The following is a 21,621-nucleotide window of genomic DNA, read 5'->3' on the forward strand; positions in this document are numbered from 1 at the left end:
CATCAGCCTCCAGACCCATGGATTGGCCCAAAGATACAGTATCCTGCACAACCTACCTCTGTACCTGCAGGCCTGCGGTCAGCCTCAAACCCTTCAAGGTCTCTTTGAGTCACAGCTTCTGGCCACAAATTCTTCCATGCTGAATTCATGTTGGTCCTTTTTTAAAAATTATCAAAACGGCTGTGGCTGGCCTTAAAAACTTCAACACTGTGCTCACTTCGGCAGCACACGTACTAAAATTGGAACTATACAGAGAAGATTAACACGGCCCCTGCACAAGGATGACACGCAAATTCACGAAGCATTCCATATTTTTGTGCAGCGGTGCTCAGAGAGGTATTCACCAAGTGCAATGAATGCCTCATGATGACGGAGGAGGTTGTTGTTATGGGGAGAGGAGTGGGGTGAGGGGGTGGGGAGTATATGGGGACCTCATATTTTTTTAATGTAACATTAAATAAAAAGACAAAAAAAAAACTTCAACACTCTCATCACTTGGTTCTGGTTTGTTTTTCAAAAGATCTGCATGCAACACTTTGCTTTTTCATATATCATGGCTTCCAAAATACTGTTGTCTGCTAACTGCTTCTCATTTACCCAAATTAATAACAGCTTTTCTACTTCCTCGAGTGTTTGGGAATGCTGCTTTGTTACTGCTTTAACTCCTTTGCAACATCAGCCTTTTCTATCACATCTTTCTTCTTGATGATGGTGGAGACCACTGTTTTAGGTATATTGTATTCCCCAGCAAGATCAGTAATGCAAATACCACTCTCATATTTACCTATTATTTCTTTTTTTTTTTTCCTCAATGGTGGTGCAAAGCAATTTTCTTTTCTGTTCAGCGATACCACTGCTCATTTTCTTAGGGTCAATGATGAGGGAAAAAAACCACAAAACTACACAAAATGTCCACAGAAGCTAAGATAAGACTGCACTGGTATGTGCACAGGGTGAGAGCCTACCCATGACTAATGCGTGACCCTTTGTTTTGGCCGGAAAGGGTAGCTGCTCATGAGGCAACCGACACCAACGAGTTCTAGCTTGTGCGTCGAGTACCAAACAAACAACAAAACTGGGACAAAGTTTTTGCATCAAAATGTGTTGAGTACCAAGTTTTTTTTTGTTTTTGTTTTTTTTTTAATGTATTTTATTTTATTATTATTATTTTTAAAGATTTATTTATTTATTTAATTTCCCCCCCTCCCCTGGTTGTCTGTTCTTGGTGTCTATTTGCTGCGTCTTGTTTCTTTGTCCGCTTCTGTTGTCGTCAGCGGCACGGGAAGTGTGGGCGGCGCCATTCCTGGGCAGGCTGCTCTTTCTTTTCACGCTGGGCGGCTTTCCTCACGGGCGCACTCCTTGCGCGTGGGGCTCCCACGCGGGGGACACCCTTGCGTGGCACGGCACTCCTTGCGCGCATCAGCACTGCGCATGGCCAGCTCCACACGGGTCGAGGAGGCCCGGGGTTTGAACCGCGGACCTCCCATATGGTGGGGACCTCCCATATGGTAGACGGACGCCCTAACCACTGGGCCAAAGTCCGTTTCCCGAGTACCAAGTTTTCAGAGCAGTCGAGTACCAAGGTATAACTCTACTTAATATTTTCTGTTTGCAGATAAGGACACAGGATCAGAGAGGTTAAATAATTTGCTTGAAGCCACAGAACTACCTTCCTCCCTGGAGTGGCCCATGCTCTTAGCTCCTGCTGCTCTCAGTTCCTCTGACCTTGCTGCCAGTGAGATCTGCTCTAACCTGGGCATAATTTGAGCCTGACCCGGAGGAATTTCTAGGCCAAGCAAGGAGGCAGCGCACGGTTTTCTTCTCAGCCCTTGAAAGGGAGCATGGTGACTTCTCCCCCTCACTGAGGGAAGAGAGGATGGTTTAACCAGATCAAGCCTGTGGCACCTTGCTGGTGCTGGCCGACCACTGTCCCATCAGGGTGATTTATCTGAGGTCCCTCTTGAAATGCGGCAAGCCACTGAAACTTACTACTTCGAGCATTGAAACCTGTTATATTTTAAACCGCTTTGGTTGAAGCCTTTCAAAGAAAGTGTTCCTTTTCCCCCAGCCCTACTCACTCGTTAGGGAGGCGGCACAGGTCCAGGAGGCAGCACAGTCGTGTGCAAAGCACCGGGCTCTCAAGTCAGACAGGTTTGGGCTTGAGGTCTGGCTCCACCACTTACTCTTAACCTTTTTTTTTTTTTTCCTTAACCTTTCTGGTCTCAATTTTCTCCATTACAAAGTGAAGAGTGTAAATGATGGTCTCTATTTGTCAGGGGCGGTTATGGGGATTCAATGGGAATGATAGCTACCTTTTTTTTTTTGAGCACTTACTGTGCCCAGACACTGTTCTAAACACTGTATGTATTAACTCATTTAATGAAATCATATAGGTACACACTGAGTAGACTAGGACATAGTACATTCTCAATAAATTCTGGCTGTTCTTAGGATTATCATGGTGTCTGATAATCCCAAATGGTAACTATTGTGTCTTTTTTTAATTGCAATGGGAGCTTTGTCAAAAGTGGTTTGAAGGAAGTGATTGTGGCTCAAGCAATTGAGCGTCCGTTTACCATGTGAGGGTCCGGGTTTGATCTCTCGGACCTCCTGGTGAAAAAAGAAAAAAGTCCCAGACCCGCACAGTGCGGAGAGGCGCGGGCCCCCGCGTGGCGAAGCCAAGCACCAAAAAGACGGCTACACCACCAGATAGAAAAGAACAAAAGTGGTTTGAACCAGATTACGAAAGATGTGACCTTGAAACTAGAGAGTGGATGGGACACAGGGTAGGAAGGACTCCAGGCGGACAAGGGGCATGAGAACCAGGGCCGGGAGAGGGAAGAGCTTGACCCCGGGAGCCTCTTGCTGCAAGTGCTCTCAAAGAGGCAGTTTGTACAAGAAAGGACCACTTCGTTGGAGTCAGCCGCAGTCAGCCTGCCCTTTATTGGCTATGTGCCCTGGGATGGGGTCATTTAATTTCTCTAAGCCTTGACTTCTTCATCTAAAAATCCTCTAATAAGGCTGATGTGAGAATTCAACAAGTTAATGCGTGTAGAACACTTAGCATAGTGTACATAGTAGGTGCTCAATAAGTTAGCTTCTTGTTTCAGTTATCTATTGCTGTGTAAGAAAGCACCCCAAAACTTAGTGGCTTAAAACAACACTCATTTATTTGCTCACAATTTTGCCATTTGGGCAGGGCTCAGAGGGAACAGCTCGTCATTGTTTCCCATAGTGTGCTCTGGGGCAACGCAACGGAAATTAGGGAGTCTGCTCCCGAGAGAGCTCGCTGACACATCTGGCAAGTGGATGCTGGAAGCTGGCCGTGAACTCAGCTGGGACTGTCAGCTGGGGCAGAGGGTAGGGGAGGGAGCACCTCGGTTCTCTCCGTGCGCCTCTCCACGCAGCTGATCGGAATCTTTGTACATTATAATGGGGTCCAGGTCACAGAAAAGGCCTATCTGTGCAGACTTGCTTGGAAATCTTCCTGAAAAGACTTACTGACCCCTGGAGAAATTCCAGGCCACTGGTTGGGGCCCTCAGAGGGCGGGCGTGGATGGTTTCTGGGAGGAACAGGCACGGAGAAACCCAGCTCTCTTGGTTAGAGATGATGACCCAGAGCAAGGCGGGATGTGGTTTTCAAAATGGCCTGTCCAGTGACGGAGGCCTTGAGGCTGTGCCGGAGGTGCTGGCTCTCTGCTCCGCCCCGTCCCCTGCCCAGCCCCTGAGCTTCAGAGCTCAGCTGGGGTGTCACTTCCTCAGGAGGCTTTCCCAACCGCCCCCCAGCCCTGGTTAGCACACCCCCGCTTCACTCCTAGCTCCCAAAGCCCCTTCTCCCTAACTCTGGTCCCCTCTGGGTCATTTTCCCACCGTTTTCCCTGCCAGGGCTCCCTGGCCGCAGGGACCTCATGCACCTTGCTCCCAGCTGTAGCCCAGCTCTGGGAATGGCTCTTCCGTTCCCCAGTTGCGCAAGCAAGCGGGAAACTCCTGCCACTGCCTCTCCCCACACATCCCCTAGGTGATAAGATAGCCTCCTGACACCCTTCAAATCCACCCACGGCTCTTCTTCCTCTAGTCCAGCTCCATGTTCCCTCTCAGGACAAAGTACAAGCTCCATAACCCCACAAGGCCCTTCGTGAGCGGATGTTGCTTTCACCCTCACCGTGTCCTTTGTAGTCTAATTTCAGCCACACTGAAGGTTGACTTCCTCAAATACGCCAGGTTCTTTTTCCAGCCTTTAAACCTTTGCCTCTGCTGTTCTTTCTGCTCAGGACAACTTTCCTTCTCACCACTTTCCCAAGTCTTCGTCCTCCTCCATGTCCAGCTCAGGTGCTGCTTCCTCCGGGGAGCCCTCTGGGCTCACACCCTGTGCTTCCCCTCTCACGTGCTATCACACTGTACTGTAATTACATGTTTAATGCCCGTGTCCTGCTCTAAATCCTACAGGACGTTTCCTCAGCCTCAGCATGATTGACCCGGGGGCTGTACAGTTCCTTGTGGCAAGGCTGCCCTGTCCATTGTAGATGCCGAGCCGCAGTCCTGGCCTCTGCCCACCATATTCTCGGAGCACCCCAGCCAGTGTGACAACAGAATTGTAACCAGACAATGCCAAGTGTCCCCTGGCAGCAAAATCGCCTCCGGTTGAGAACCGCTGTCGTCTTCACAGGTACTTTTCAAGTAGACAGTACAGTCCCTGATGTATACTAGGACCTGAACGGACGTTTCCATACAGTTTTGCGGCAGTGTTAGTTGGATCAAATGCTGACAGCTTTCCTGTGAGATGGTTGGCGTTTCCCCAGTTTGACTGGTGAGGAAACAAAGTCAAGACTCACCCAGTGGCCCACATTTTGTCAGTGGCCAAACTGGGAGTCTAACCCAGGTGTGCCTGGCTCCACAGCCTCCTCATTGTGAGTCACCTTCCCCTGAGAGCGTGAGTGTGAATCAGCCTTCAGGACCCTAGACGTGGACCTGTGGCAGGTGCACCAGGAGCCCCGCCCTGAGAAGTCAGGCCCCTCCGAGTGCCCTGTGGCCTTGGGCAAGTCGGGCCTCCTTGTTGGACTGCCCCTGCCTCTCCCAGCTCAGTGCTGATGAGAAGATTAAATGAGATTCATGATATGAGATAAACAGCAGGAGGCACTGTGCAAAGGGGACCCCAAGCAGAGCCTGGCCCCTAGAGAGTAATGGATGGAAGGGGCCCACCTGAGGACCCAATCCAGCATGTTCTCCAGGGGTTCTGCTGACCCTGGGATTGTAAATTCAGATGCCTTAACGGTCACTCAGATTATGAGTCCTTTGGCTCAGATAACAAATCCTGTGCCGTCCCTGTAGGAGGCCAACTAGGTGAAGGTTGAACTGAGATGCAGGCAATACTAAAGGTCAGGAATGTGGGCCTGTCCTGCCAGATTTTTCCTTTTTACAAAAACAGCCCGAAATCTGGGTTTTGATGTGAAATCTCCCAAGTTAAACATTTTGACTACTAAGTATTTTTAAATCCTGTGCAGACCAAACAAAACACCTATGGGCTGGATTCAACTCATGGTAGTCAGTTGGCAAGCCCTGTACTTAACCCTTTGGGGGCTTGGGCCCATAGGCCTTCATGATCTCAGCTGGCTCCTTCTAGGACCTTCTCCCTCTTGCACCTCAGGCTCCCCATCATGCTAGGAGCTTGGGCCATTCTAGCTGGGGTGTTCCCTAGTAAGGATACGCTCCTTTGCTCAGGCTGGGCCTGACTCACTGGGAGGACCTGGGCTGGACACTTGGCTGAGTCAGTGTTGGTACACGTTGGCAATGATACTCACATGCCACCTGCTTGTCAGGAACCAAGAGTGAACTGGGACCGGCCGCCGCAGGGGCCACCAAGGCCGAGGCTGGCAGAAGCACTATTTCCAGGCAGGCCTCCAACAGGACCCTGTCTGGGCAGGAGGTTGGGCCAACAACCTTTATGACCTCATCTGGTTGTTTTTAGTGTCTGCTAAGCACCCAGGGCTCCTCCAGCTGTGGCGTTCTGATTTTGTTCTGGGGTGCCATCCCTCCCTGAACACTCAGTGCATGTAGTCTGGGACTGGGGTCCCAGCTCTGGCTTCAGGGATGAGGACTTGTCCATGAGAACCAGGACTTGTCCATGAGAGTCACACATCTCTCTGTCCACAGTGATTGGTTAATGGATGAGCACATGACCAAGGTGGGACCAATGAGAGCCTGCCTTGGGACTTTTCCTTGTGCTCCCTGGGAAATGGGCTGTTCTGTCCTCTGATGTCTCCAAATTGATAAGATGAAAATCTGAGGTTCTTAGGGGGTCACCAGTGGGAAGATCCCTCCTAAGAATAAAGCCAACCCAGGAGAAAGCTGAGCAGAGGATGGAGAAAGGTTTCAGGTGGATTTTTAAAAAAATAAATCAATTTTATTGATACCTGTTAATAAAACATACAAATCAAAGGTATTTTGTATAATCATATAGTTTTGTGTTCAATCACTTCTTATTAGAGCATTTTCATTATATCAGTAATAATAATAAACAAAAAACAGACAAATGAAAAAATGCACAAGAAAATTCTTTCTTTTCTTTTTCTTTTGTCTTTGTTTTTTTAATTATTACATTAAAAAAATATGAGGTCCCCATATACCCCCCACCCCCAAGAAAATTCTTAACTTCTCAGTCTCTCTATGCTTGCCCTGACGTACATAGCTGCAATTTCTGGCTCCTCTTGCACATTTATTTATTTATGAGCAGTTTTATTGAGATATATTCACATACCATAAAATCTATCTGAAATGTATAATAAATGGCTTTAGTGTAATCACCATATTGTGCATTCATCACCACAAAATTTTGTAGAACAATTTCATTACTCCAAAAAGAAGAACTTCACACCCCTTAGCAGTACTTCCCCTAGAGCTAATAACCACTAATCTAATTTCTCTTTATAAATTGATTTATATTTACATTTTATGTAAATGGAATCATACAATATATAGTACTTTGTGTCTGGTTTCTTTCACTTAGCAAAATGTGTTTTGTTGATATTAACATCTTGTAGTATGAACATACATTTGTTCAGCTTCAAAGAAAAACAGTCATATATGCAATAATCCCCGCGTTCATATTTCACATGCGGTTTTACTATGCTACACAGTTCCACCGTTACATTTTTTAGCCTTCCTTTTAGCAATGTACATAACCTTAGACTTTCTCTTTAAACCCCTTTCATACTCACATCATGTACTGCTAGTTACAGACATTATGTTGGGCTTCCATCTTTTCTATTCATTTCCAAAAATTAACACACAGCCTTTTTATCAATTCTGCATAAGTTAACCTTCAGCTTTCCATTCTCTAATCTCTTTCTATTTTCTGGTGACTTGTATTCAAGTTGTTAACTCCGTGAGATTATATAATATATTTAGTTCATAGTAGCACAATTATACTGTATTTGTCCTTTTGTGCCTGGCCTGCTTCACTCAACATAATGTCTTGCAGGTTCATCCATGTTGTCATATGCTTTGCGACTTCATTTCTTCTCATAGCTGCATAATATTCTGTCGTGTGTATACACCACAGTTTATCCAATCATCAGTTGATGGACGCCTGGATGGTTTCCAACTTTTGGCAATTGTGAATAATGCCGGTACGAACATCAGTGTGCAGATGTCTGTTTGGGTCACTGCTCTTAGTTCTTCTGAGTATATACCCAGTAGTGGTATTGGCAGGTCACATGGCATATCTATATTCAATTTCTTTAAGAACTGCTAAACAGTCCTTTACTGTGGCTGTAACTTTTTACATTCCCACCAACAGTGAATAAGTGTTCCTATCTCTCCATATCCTCTCCAACACTTGTAGTTCTCTGCCTTTTTAATTGTGGCCATTCTGATTGGTGTGAAATGGTATCTCATTGTAGTTTTTTTTTTTAAGATTTTTTTTTTTTATTTCTCTCCCCTTCCCTGCCATTGTCTGCTCTCTGTGTCCATTTGCTGTGTGTTCTTCTGTGTCTGCTTGCATTATCAGGCGGCACCAGGAAAATGCATCTCTTTTTTGTTGTGTCATCTTGCTGTGTCAGCTCTCTGTGTGTGCAACGCCACTCCTGGGTGGGCTGTGCTTTTTTCAAGTGGGGTGGCTCTCCTTGTGGGGCGCATTCCTTGCGCATGGGGCACCCCTACGGGGGGGCACCCCTGTGTGACATGGTACTCCTTGCACACAGCAGCACTGCACATGAGCCAGCTTACCACACAGGTCAGGAGGCCCTGGGTATCGAACCCTGGACCCTCCATATGGTAGGTGGATGCTCTGTCAGTTGAGTCACATTCCACTTCCCTCATTGTAGTTTTGATTTGCATTTCCATAATCATTTGTGATGTTGAGTATTTTTTCATGTGATTTTTTGTTGTTGTTTGTATTTCTTCTTTGAACAAATGCCTATTCAAGTCTTTTGCCCATTTTTTAATTTTGTCATTTGTCTTTTTATTGTTGAGTTGATATATTTCTTTAAATATCATGGATATTAAACCCTTATCAGACATGTGTTTTCAAATATTTTCTCCCATTGAGTCAGCTGCCTTTTCATCCTTTTGGTAATATCCTGTGAGGTACAAAAGTGTTTAATTTTGAGGAGATCCCATTTATCTATTTTTTCTTTTGTTGCACATGCTTTGTGTGTAAAGTCTAAGAAACCACTACCTACCACAAGGCCTTTAAGATGTTTCCCTACATTTTCTTCTAATAGTTTTATGGTCCTGGCTTTTATATTTAAGTCTTTGATTCATTTTGAGTTGATTCTTGTATAGGGATTGAGATAGGGGTCTTCTTTCATTCTTTTGGTTATGGATATCCAGTTCTCCATGTTGGCTATAGAGGTGAGGGTTTATTTCTGGACTCTCAATTCTATTCCACTGATTGATGCGTCTATCTTTATGCCAATACCATGCTGTTTTGACAACTGTAGCTCTGTAATATGTTTCCAAAAAAAATTTTTTTTTGAGGTACCTGCAGCTGGGGAATGAACCTGGGACCCCATATGTGGGAAGCCAGATCTCAACCACTGAGCCACATCAGCTCCCCAGAGTTGGTTTTCACATTTGTTTTTGCTTATTGACTGTTTGTTGTCCTTAGGAGGCCCCAGAACCAAACCCAGGATCTCCCATGTGGAAGCAGGTGTCAACTGCTTGAATCACTAATATGTTTCAAGTTCAGGCAGTGAAAGTCCTCCCACATTGCTCTTCTTTTTTAGAATGCTTTGGCTATTCGGGTGCACTTTCCCTTCCAAATGAATTTGGTAATTGCCTTTTCAATTTCTGAAAAGTAGGCTGTTGGAATAGTGACTGGTATTGCACTGAATCTATAAATCAGTTTGCATAAGATTGACATCCTTGGGGGGGTGGGGTTGAATGGGACCTCACATATATATTTTTAATGTAATATTATTACAAAGTCAATAAAAAATAAAAAAATTAAAAAAAAAAAAAAAAAAAAAAGATTGACATCTTCACGATATTTAGTCTTCCAGTCCATGAATATGGAATGTCTTTCCATTAGTTTAGGTCTTCATTGATTTATTTTAGCATTGTTTTGTAGTTTTCTGCATATAGGTCCTCTACTTCTTTGATTAAATTGATTCCTAGATATTTGAGTCTTTTTGTTGCTATTGTAAATGGAAAATTTTCCCTAATTTCTTCCTCAGATTGTTCAATACAATCAGAAACACAACTGATTTTTGCATGTTGATCTGATGAATTCACTTATTAGTTCAAGTAGCTTTGTCATAGACGTTTCAGAATTTTCCAAATATAGGATTATGTCATCTGACAATAGTGAGAGTTTTACTTCCTCTTTTCCTATTTGGATGCCTTTTTAAAAAAACAATTTTTTATTAATCCCCCTACACCGTGTTGTTTGCGCCCACTGTTTGCTCTCTGTGTCTGTTCATTGTGTGTTTGTCTTCTTTTTTAGGAGGCACTGGGAACCGAATCTGGGACCTCCCATGTGGAAGGGAGGTACCCAATGGCTTGAGCTATCTCCACTCCTGCTTGTTGTGTTTCTCATTGTGTTTCCTCATTGTGTCTCTTCATTGCGCCATCTCATTGTGTCATCTTCTTGTGCCAGCTCACTGTGCCAGCCCATTATGTCAGCTTGCTGTCTTGCTCATCTTCTTTAGGAGGCATTGGGAACCAAATGGGGGAACCTCTTGTGTGGTAGGCAGGTGCCCAACTGCTTGAGGCACAACTGCTTCCCTGGATGCCTTTTATTATTATTTTTTTAAATCTAATTTCTTTAGCTAGAACTTCTAGTACAATGTTGAATAACGGTGGTGACAGTGAGCATCCTTGTCTTGTTCCTGATCTTAGCAGGGAAGTTTTGAGCATTTCCCCATTGAGTATGATGCTGCTTGTGGGTTTTTCATATATGCCTTTTATCATATTGAGGAATTTTCCTTCTTCTATTTCTATCTTTTGAAGTGCTTTTTTTTTTTTAAATCAAGAAAGGATGCTGGATTTTGTCAAATGCCTTTTCCATTTCGATTGAAATGATCATGTGGTTTTTCCCCTTCAGTTAGTTAATGTGGTATATTATGTTAATTGATTTTCTTATGTTGAATCATCCTGGCATAACAGGAATAAATCCCAATTGGTTGTGATATATAATTCTTTTGATAAGCTGCTGGATTTTATTTGCAAGTATTTTCTTGAGAATTTTTGCATCTACAGTCATTAGAGAAGTTGGTCTGTAATTTTCTTTTCTTGTAGTATCTTTATCTGGCTTTGGAATGAGGGTGATGTTGGCTTCATAAAATGTGTTGGGTAATTTTCCCTCCTCTTTATTTTTTGGTGTTAATTTTCCTTGAAATGCTTGGTGGAATTCTCCTGTGAAGCCATTTGGTCCTGGACTTTTCTTTGTTGGAAGATTTTTGATGACTGACTCAATCTCTTTAAATGTGGTTGGTTTTTTAAGTTCTTGTATTTCTTGTAGCATCAGTGTAAGTTGTTTGTGCATTTCTAGGAATTTGTCCGTTTCATCTAGGTTGTCTAGTTTGTTGGCATGCAGTTTCTCATAATATCCTCTTATGATCCTTTTTGTTTCTGTGGGTCAATTGTAACTTTGCTCCTTTCATTTCCGACTTTTTGTATTTGCATCTTCCCTCTTCTTTTCTTTGTTATTCTAGTTAGGGGTTTGTCAATTTTATTAATCTTCTCAAAGAACCAGCTTTTGGTTTTGTTGAATTTCTCTATTTTTATTTGTTCTCAATTTCATTTATTTTTGCTCTAATCTTTATTTTTTCTTTTCTTCTGCTTGCTTTAGGAATGTTTTGCTGTTCTTTTTCTCCGGTTGTTCAGTTAGAGCTTTGATTTTATCTCTTTCTTCTTTTTTAATTAAGGCGTTTAGGGATATAAATTCCCCCCTCGAGACTGCCTTTGCTGTAACCCATAAGTTTTGATAAGCTGTGTTCTCATTTTCATTTGTCTCAATATATTTACTAACTTCCCTTGCAATTTCTTCTTTGACCCACTGATTATTTAGGAGTGTGTTGTTCAGCCTCCACACATTTGTGAATATACCTCTTTCCTGTCTATTATTGATTTCCGGTTTCATTTCATTATGATCTGAGAAGGTGCTTTGTATAATTTTGATCTATTTATATTTATTGGGATCTATCTTGTGACCTTACATGTGGTTTCTCTTGGAGAAAGATCCATAGGCATCTGAGAAGAATGTATAACCTACTGAGTTTGGATGCAAACTCATTTAGTTGCCTATAAGGTCTAACTCATTTATCGTATTGTTCAACTTCTTTGTTTCTTTGTTGATCTTCTGTCTAGTTGTTCTAACTAATGATGTGTGAGATGTGTTGAAGTTTCCAATGATTTATTGTAGAGATGTCTATTTCTCCCTTCATTTTTGCCAGAGTTTACCTCATGTGTTTTGGAGCACCCTGGATATGTGCATAGATATTTATGACTCTTAGATCTTCCTGGTAGATTATCTTATAACTTTTTTGCATTTAAAATCTGTTTTGGGGGTGGCAGACTTGGCCTAGTGGTTAGGGTGTCCGCCTACCACATGGGAGGTCCGCAGTTCAAACCCCGGGCCTCCTTGACCCGTGTGCAGTGGTTCATGCACAGTGCTGATACGCACAAGGAGTGCTGTGCCATGCCATGTAGGGGTGTCCCCCGCGTAGGGGAGCCCCACGCATAAGTAGTGCACCCCATAAGGAAAGCCGCCCAGCGCGAAAGAAAGTGCAGCCTGCCCAGGAATGGTGCCGCACACATGGAGAGCTGACACAACAAGATGATGCAACAAAAAGAAACACAGATTCCCGTGCCGCTGACAACAACAGAAGCGGACAAAGAAGACGATGCAGCAAATAGACACAGAGAACAGACAACCCGGGTGGCGGGGTGGGGGGGAGCGGGAAATAAATAAATAAATAAAAATCTTTGAAAAAATCTATTTTGTCTGTTATTAGTATAGCTATTTCTGCTCCTTTTTGTTTATAGTTTGTGTGGAGTATCTTTTCAATCTTTTACTTTCAACCGATTTGTATTCCTGGGTCTAAGGTGACTCTCATGCAGGCAGCATATGGATGGCTCATTTAAAAAAATCTATCTAGCCCCGCCCCCTGAGACGGCTCCTTCTGTTTGCTCATTGTTTTTGCCTGTTGATTTTGCTCATTTTCTGTTTTTTTTCTCTTTAGGAGGCACTGGGAACTGAACCCGGGACCTCCCATAGGGGAGAAGGTGCTCAACTGCTTGAGCCACATCTGCTCCCAGCCTCTATCTTTTCATTTCTGAGTTTAATCCATTCACATTCAATGATATTACTGTGAATGCATTATTTACTTCCACCATTTTATTCTTTGGTTTTTATATGTCTTATCTTATTTTGGTCTGTCTTTTTACTCTTTTGGTTATTCTTTCTGCTATTCTTTCTTCTATACTCTCCCCCAAGCCTCTCTCTCCTGTCTTTTTTTTCAGGCTGTAAAGCTTCCTTTAACATTTCCTGCAAAAATGGATTCTTTTTAAGAACTCTCTTAGTTTCTGTTTGTTTGTGAATATTTAATACTAGCTGTATTAGTCAGAGTTGTCTAGGGAACAGAATCAACAGGAGATATCTGTAAATAGCATGATATTCTGTAAGAGTCTCTCACACGACCGTGGGGATGCACAAGTCCAGGTTCCGCAGGCAGGCTGCAAACCAGGGGCTCTGATGAAAGTCCAATGAAGGTCCTTGATGAGTTTCCAGGAGACATTGGCTGTCCAAAGACGAGCTGGGAAATTCTCTCTGAATGCTGAAATCACTTCCCCTTTTAAGGCATTCAACTGATTGGATAAAACGTCACTCATTGCTGATGGTAATCTCCCTGGTTGATGGTAGTCGTAATCAGCCATCTGTGCGGTAAACTCCCTGATGACTAAAGCCCATAAATGTCCTTTTATTACAGTTAGCCCAGTGCTTCCTTGACCAAACAGCTGGGCACATTTACCTGGCCGAGTTGACACATGAACCTAACCATCACACTTGTCTTCATATTTGAAGGACAATTTTAATGGGTAAAGAATTCTAGGCTGGCAGTTTTTTCTTTCAGGATCCTAATTGTGGCAGTTTTTTTTTTTCAGTATTCTAATTGTACCATACCACTATCTTTTCACCCTCATGGTTTCTGAAGAGAAAGCTGTACTAAGTCTTTCTGGGCATCCCTTGTGTGTGATGGTTTGCTTCTCCCTTTCTACTCTCAGAACTTTATTTTTGACGTTGGACATTCTGAGTAGTATGTGGCTTAGAATAGGCCTATTTGCATTTATTCCAATCAGGGTTCATTGCGCTTCTTGGACATGTAAGTTCATTTTTTTCATGAGAGAATTTTCAGCTATTATCTCCTCAAATACGCTTTCCGCCCCCCTTTCTCTTCTCCTTCTGGAACTCCCATGACATGTATGTTGTTGCACTTTGTGTTATCATTCAATTCCATGAGCACTTACTCAATTTTTTCCCCATTCTTTTCTCTCTTCAATTTCAGCAGTTCTGTCTTCTGTATCACTTATTCTTTTTTCTATTATTTCAAGTCTCCTGTTGTAGGGAAGCGGACTTGGCCCAATGGATAGGGTGTCCACCTACCACATGGGAGGTCTGCGTTTCAAACTCTGGGCCTCCTTGACCCGTGTGGAGCTGGCCCATGCGCAGTGCTGATGCACGCAAGGAGTGCCGTGCCACACAGGGGTGTCCCCCACGTAGGGGAGCCCCACGCACAAGGAGTGCACCCCGTAAGGAGAGCCGCCCAGCGCGAAAGAAAGTGCAGCCTGCCCAGGAATGGCGCCGCCCACACGGAGAGCTGACATCAACAAGATGACGCAACAAAAAGAAACACAGGTTCCCATGCTGCTGACAACAGAAGTGGATAAAGAAGATGCAGCAAATAGACACAGAGATCAGACAACCAGGGTGAGGGTGGGGGGGAAGGGGAGAGAAATAAATAAATAAATCTTTTTTAAAAAAGTCTATTGTATGCCTCTATAGTATTTTTTTAAATAGGTGGATATTTATTTGTTTGCTTATTTATTTATTTATAGGAGGTATCAAGGATCAAACCCAGGACCTTGTACATGGGAAGCAGGCGCCCAATCACTGAGCTACACCTGCTCCCCTCTGTTACTTTTGTTTTTTTATTTCTCCTCCTTCCCCCCCACCCCCATTGTCTGCTGTGTCCATTCACTGTGTGTTCTTCGGTGTCCGTTGTATTCTCATTGGTGGCTCTGGGAACCCATCCTGGGACCTTCTGGAGTGGGAGAGAGGCGACCATTCTCTTGCTCCACCTCAGCTCCCTAGTTTGCTGTGTCTCATACTGTTGCATCATCTTGCTATGTTAGCTCTCTGTGTGGGTGGCTCTACTCTTGGGTGGTCTGCCCTCTTGTGTGGGGCTGCACTCCTTCACGGGGGCTGTTCCTTGGGCGGGGGGACACCCCTGTGTGGGGCAACACTCCTTGTGCATGGCAGCACTCCACATGGGCCAGCCCACCACACGGGCCAGGAGGCCCTGGGTATTGAACCCTGGACCTCCTAAATGGTAGGCGGAAGCTCTATCTATTGAGCCATATCTGCTTCCCTGTTACTTTTTTATTCAGGGTTTCAAATTCTTCTTTGGGCTCACTCAATGTATTTTTTTTTTTTTTTAGGTACCAGGGCTGAGGATTGAATCTAGGACCTCAAATGTGGGAAGCAGGTGCTCAACCCCTGAGCCTCATCAGCTCCCCTGAGTTGGTTTTTTCATTTGTTTGCTTTTTGTTTGTTTTTGTTTTTAGGAGGCACTGCAGACCAAATCTGAGAACTCCCATATGCTCATTGTCTTCCTGATGGCCCTTATCTCTTTAGCTATATTGTCTTTCAACTCATTAATTTGATTTTGGAAATTTGATTGCATCTCATTGATCAGTTGTCTCAAATCCTGCATCTCTTCTGGGGCTTTGATATATTCCTTTTCTTGGGTCATTTCTTCCATTTTCTTAGTATGGCCTGTAATTTTTTTTGATGTCTAGGCATCTGATTAGGGTGGTGAGTTTACATAGATGCTTGATTTTTCTCTCCTTTTTAGGTTTTAGCGGTGGGAGGCTGTGTGTTGCTGCTGTTCTTTGATCTTGGTTCAACTTGTTCTGGGTGTTTAGGATTGCCCTGCGAGTTCTTCAGTTCTGGGCCCTCGACCCAGTAATGGGCTACAGACTCACTTTCTAGGGCCTTGGGGAGGGAGGCTATAAAAATTGGAAAAAGCCTCTGTTACTTATTTACTTTTAATTTCTGCCATGCACTTCCTTGACCTGCCAGCAGATGACTGTCTTTGGCAGCTCTCTCAGGTCAGTGCCTGGTTGAGTGCAACACAGACCTGGTCAATGTGATAGACGATCCTGCCCAGAGCCTAAGAGCCTCGTAATTCAAATTACTCAGAGGCAGTTCTCCAACCTTTGCTGGCAACCTTTTCCCAGATAGGATTTAACTTTGCTCACCTCTGGGTCCTCAACAACCAGTCTTGGTCAGTAGAGAGGGAGATTGAGAGGATCAGATTTTTAGTCCCCAGCCGGCTCCCAGGGCAGACGATGGTACAGCTGCTCCCAGCCTGGAAGGTTCCCAGGGCCCAGCAGACCAAATTTGTGGGTCAAAAGCTGAGTCAGCCTTAGGCTGTGTCCCTCTCTCTTCACTTTCCTGAGGAGGTGGATCCCTGGGGCCCTCTTGGTCCCTGTAGCCACCAGCCCCAAGGCCTGACAATTCAAAAGTGTCTACAGAGTGGGGGAAGATGCCAGCATTTGCATCCGTGGCTTTTACTATTCTTTTCCTTTGCTCCTCTCTCCTCTAGGGAGTGTCCAGCCTACCCTTGGTGTCCTAAATCCTAGATTTTTTTCCCAGGTCATTTCTGCCTGTCCTTTAGCTATTTTTCTGGGAAAGAAGAGAGTCCTGCATCTTTCTAGTCCACCATCTTCCCAGAAGTTCTCCCAATTGTATTAAAAAAAAAGAGATGTATTTATTTATTTCTCTCCCCTTCCCCCCCTCCCCCATTGTCTGCTCTTTGTCCATTCGCTGTGTGTTCTTCTGTGTCCACTTATATTCTTGCCAGCAGCACCAGGAATCGGTCTCTTCTTGTTGCGTCATCTTGCTGCATCAGCTCTCTGTGTGTGTGGTGCCACTCCTGGGCAGGCTGCACTTTTTTTGCATGGGGCGGCTCTCCTTACAGGGTGCACTCCTTGCGTGTGAGGCTCACCTACATGGGGACACCCCTGCGTGGCAGGGCACTCCTTGTGCGCACCAGCACTGCACATGGGCCAGCTCCACACGGGTCAGGAGGCCCTGGGTTTGAACCCTGGACATCCCATGTGGTAGGCGGATGTTCTATCAGTTGAGCCAAATCCTCTCAGTTGGAGTTTGAATACTTGGGTTCAGTAGTTTCTGAAGTTAGAGCTATCCTCCTGGACTTATCAGTTACAAATCTCCTTTTTTGCTTATGTCTTTTAAAACACAGTGTCTGACATTAGCTGAAAATGTCTCTTGCTTTTTCCGACCCTAAGCTTCTGTGATTCAAATTCTAGTTCAAAATACCTTTGGGAAATTTTAGACCAGTTGTTTCTCAAGTTGTATTAGCTGAGTGGCACCTGCTTTAGGATCATCCTGGTGGGTTGTTAACACATTTCTGGCCTCAGACCTACTGAAACAGATACTTGGACAGATACTTGGGGGAAGTGAGGGCTGGATTGTTTTGTTTTAATTCCAGTAACATATATAACTTAGGGCTGAATTTTTAACAAGGCTGGGTGATTCTTTTTTTTTTTAGTAGGTACCAGAGACTGAACCCTGGACCTCAGACATGCAAAGCAGGTGCTCAACCACTGAGCTACACCTGCTCCCCTGGGTGATTCTGATGGAATTGAAGGAAACCCCCCAGGGGTCCCTCTGCATTCTTGCCCAGAGCAGATGAATTGGAGTCCACACTGGGATGGTCATGAGAGAAAGTGGGTTTATTAAGTCTGGTGGGACAGCAGGCAACCGGGGTGTCTCAAATCTGCCTTCTCCAAACCAGGGGAGCAGTAGCTTTTGTGGATTTAAACAGGGATAAGACCTGTCCAGAATGACCAACACAATAGCAGATCTAGGCTAAATCCAGCCAGTCTCAGCAACCTCTGACACCAAACTTTTGCTATTTTATAATATAAAGGCATCTATATAATGATTTTATAATTGTAGTTATTTGTTCATTCTTAATGCTTGGTTACAGTTTCAGGCTTCATTTTCACTTTGAAACAAGCTGGGCACTATTGTTTATCAATGAGGCAACTAAACGATTTTAACGTTAGGTTACAGAGGACAGGACTGCCTTCATCAAGACCCTGGTGTTCACAGAAACCACGGTTTCTGAGCTGGGCTTAAAATGCTGTGCTTCAGAATCTCAGGTTTGAGAACACTGGCCGAGCTTCTGCTCCTTCTCCTTTCCAGCCTTCTTCCTCCATTTTTTTAAGTAAATGATGCTTCCCGTTGGTTGACTGGGCGGAGAGAGGATACCTGACCCAAATTGGGGCAATTGGTTTTCTTTTTCTTTTTTTTAAAGATTTATTTATTTGTTTATTTCTCTCCCTTCCCCCTCACCCCAGTTGTCTGTTCTCTGTGTCTATTTGCTGCGTCTTCTTTGTCCGCTTCTGTTGTTGTCAGCGGCATGGGAATCTGGGTCTCTTTTTGCTGCGTCATCTTGTTGTGTCAGCTCTCCGTGTGGGTGGCGCCATTCCTGGGCAGGCTGCACTCTCCTTCGCGCTGGGTGGCTCTCCTTATGGGGTGCGCTCCTTGCGCGTGGGGCTCCCCTACGCGGGGACACCTCTGTGTGGCACAGCACTCCTTGTATGCGTCAGCACTGTGCACGGGCCAGCTCCACACGGGTCAAGGAGGCCTGGGGTTTGAACCGCGGACCTCCCATGTGGTATGCGGATGCCCTAACCACTGGGCCAAGTCTGCCGCTGCAATCGATTTTCTTTACCAAAAAATTTGGAATTGGGATCCAGAGACTCCCTCAGTCTTTACAGGCTGTATGTACCTTCTTCCACCTCACACGGAGGCAGAAAAGGATGCTTGATAGAGGGCGATGGAGGAGGAGGCGTGAACAGGGCGGAGCTGAGACCTTCCAGTGCAGGGCCCTCGTACAGTGAATTTCCCCGGCACAGCTCTGGCACCTCAAGGCCACCTTTCTCACTGCCTGCGGGCCCCAGGATTCTTATAACCCTGCTCTCTTTTTGCTGCGACTAACTTGGGTGACTTCCATTACTTGTGAGAGAACCATACTTAAGATGAAGTTTACAGGAAAAGGATGTGGTTCAAGCAGTTGAGCACCTGCCTACCACACGGGAGGTTCCAGGTTCAGTTCCTAGTGCCTCTTAAAAAGAAGACAAGCAGAGGGCGCACACATGAACAGACACAGAGAGCAGGCAGCAAGAGCAAACAACGATGGGAAACGGACTTGGCCCAGTGGTTAGGGCGTCCGTCTACCACATGGGAGGTCCGCGGTTCAAACCCTGGGCCTCCTTGACCCGTGTGGAGCTGGCCCATGCGCAGTGCTGATGTGCACAAGGAGTGCCCTGCCACGCAGGGGTGTCCCCCGCGTAGGGGAGCCTCATGGGCAAGAAGTGCGCCCCGTAAGGAGAGCCGCCCAGCGTGAAAGAAAGTGCAGCCTGCCCAGGAATGGCACCACCCACACTTCCCATGCTGCCGACGACAACAGAAGCGGACAAAGAAACAAGACGCAGCAAATAGACACAGAGAACAGACAACCGGGGTGGGGGTGGGGGGCGGAATTAAATAAATAAATAAATCTTAAAAAAAAAAAGAGCAAACAACAAGGGGGTGGCGTGTAGAAACAAATAAGATAAATCTTAAAAAAAAAAAGATGAAGTTTACATCTTAGGGTCTCATTTTCCTTATTTGTAAAATGACCAGAGTTGTGAGTCAGTGCCCACGTGTCCCCATCTGCAGCAGGTCCTCACTGAAGATTCCAGGTGTAACCTACTCCATCAGGAAAAACCTTGGGTGATTAGGGCCATAGGGGCAGGAGTATTTCACTTCAAGAGTGCTTCTCAAGCTTTGGTGTGCATGGAAATTACCTGGAAACCTTAAAAATGCAGAGTCCTAGGCCCTCTACAGGGAGGCTGTGATCATTGAGAAGGTCTGGTGGAGCCCAGTTATATATATGTATATATATATACACACATATATATATATTTTACAGTTTTATTGTAGTCTAGTTGATGCACATTAAATGCCACATATTTAACAAATTGTTGAGTGTGCATACACCCACACCTGAAACCATCACCACAATTAAGACAGTAAACATCTCCCGTCACCTCCAAGTTTTTTAACGCCCCTTCATAATCTATCCTTCCCTCCCCACTCCCTTCCCTCTCCTCCCAAGCAACCACTGATGTGCTTTCTGTCATTATAGATTAGCTTTTCTAGAATTTTACATAAATAAAATGATACGGTATGTACTCTTTCCCTGGCTTCTTTCATGGGGCATAATTATTTTGAGAAGTATCCATATTGTTGTGGCTATCAGTAAATCTTTCCTTTACTGCTGAGTATGATATATCATAATTTATCTATTCAATCATATATTGATAGATGTTTTTGTTATTTCCAGTATTTAGCTATCACAAATAAAGCTTCTGTGAACACGTGTCCAAGTCTTTCTAGAGCATATATTTTCATTCCTCTTGGGTAAACAATAGGAATGCAATGGCTGCGTCCTGTGGTAAGTGTATTTTAACTTATTAAGAAACTGCCAATGGGACGCGGACTTGGCCCAGTGGTTAGGGCGCTCATCTACCACATGGGAGGTCCATGGTTCAAACCCCGGGGCCTCCTTGACTCGTGTGGAGCTGGCCCATGCACAGTGCTGATGCGCGCAAGGAGTGCTCTGCCATGCAGGGGCGTCCCCGCGTAGGGGAGCCCCACGCGCAAGGAGTGCACCCCATAAGGAGAGCTGCCCAGCGTGAAAGAAAGTGCAGCCTGCCCAGGAATGGCGCTGCACATACGGAGAGCTGACATAACAAGATGACGCAATAAAAAGAAACACAGATTCCCGTGCCGCTGACAACGACAGAAGTGGACAAAAGAAGAACACACAGCAAATAGACACAGAGAACAGACAACAGGGGTGGGGGGGGGGGCTGGGGAGGGGGAAGGGGAGAGAAATTTTAAAAAAACCTGCCAAATTGTTTAACTGTTTTCCTACATGGCACACTGCTACCACGAGTGTATGAGAGTTCCAGTTGCTCCACATCCTCGCCAACGCTTGGTATGATCAGTCTTTTTTATTTTAACCACTCTAACAGGTGTTTAATGGTAGCTCATTGTGGCTTCAATTCGTATTTCCTTAAGACTAATGGTGGGGGAAGCAGACTTGGCCCAGTGGATAGGGCGTCTGCCTACCACATGGGAGGTCCACAGTTCAAACCCCGGGCCTCCTTGACCCATGTGGAGCTGGCCCACGCGCAGTGCTGATGCGCCCAAGGAGTGCCGTGCCATGCAGGGGTGTCCCCCACGTAGGGGAGCCCCACGCACAAGGAGTGTGCCCCATAAAGAGAGCCGCCCAGCGCGACAGAAAATGCAGCCTGCCCAGGATGGTGCTGCACACACGGAGAGCTGACACAGCAAGATGATGCAGCAAAAAGAAACACAGATTCCCATGTCACTGACAACAACAGAAGTGGACAAAAAGAAGAACATGCAGCAAATGGACACAGAGAACAGACAACTGGAGGGGGGTGGGAGGGGAGAGAAATAAAATAAATCTTAAAAAAAAAAAGACTAATGGTGGACATCTTTTCATGTACTTATTTACCATTCATTCATCTTCCTGGCTGAAGTATCTATCAAGTCTTTTACCCATTTTTAAATTGTCTTCTTATTAAGTGTTAAGGGTTCTTTATATATCTAGATACAAGTCCTTTGTTGGGTGTATTAGTCAGGGTTCTCTAATCAATGACAGATATCAATAAGAGATATCTGTCAATAGTATGCAATTTTGTAAGAGTCTCTCATGTGACTTGGGGATGCACAAGTCCAGGTTCTGCAGGCAGGCTGCAACCAGGGGCTTTGATGAAAGTCCAATGAAG

General features: G+C 44.9%; 1 non-coding gene across 1 annotated transcript; it reads left to right on the forward strand.

Moving 5' to 3' along the window:
- The first annotated feature begins 209 nt into the window (after nt 1–209).
- On the forward strand, nt 210–316 carry LOC111762868 (U6 spliceosomal RNA). Its single transcript, XR_002795874.2, has one exon. It is a non-coding gene; the product is annotated as a U6 spliceosomal RNA (small nuclear RNA).
- Nucleotides 317–21,621: the final 21,305 nt, after the last annotated feature.

Source organism: Dasypus novemcinctus, chromosome 8 (assembly GCF_030445035.2).
Source record: "Dasypus novemcinctus isolate mDasNov1 chromosome 8, mDasNov1.1.hap2, whole genome shotgun sequence".
Classification (NCBI taxonomy): domain Eukaryota; kingdom Metazoa; phylum Chordata; class Mammalia; order Cingulata; family Dasypodidae; genus Dasypus; species Dasypus novemcinctus.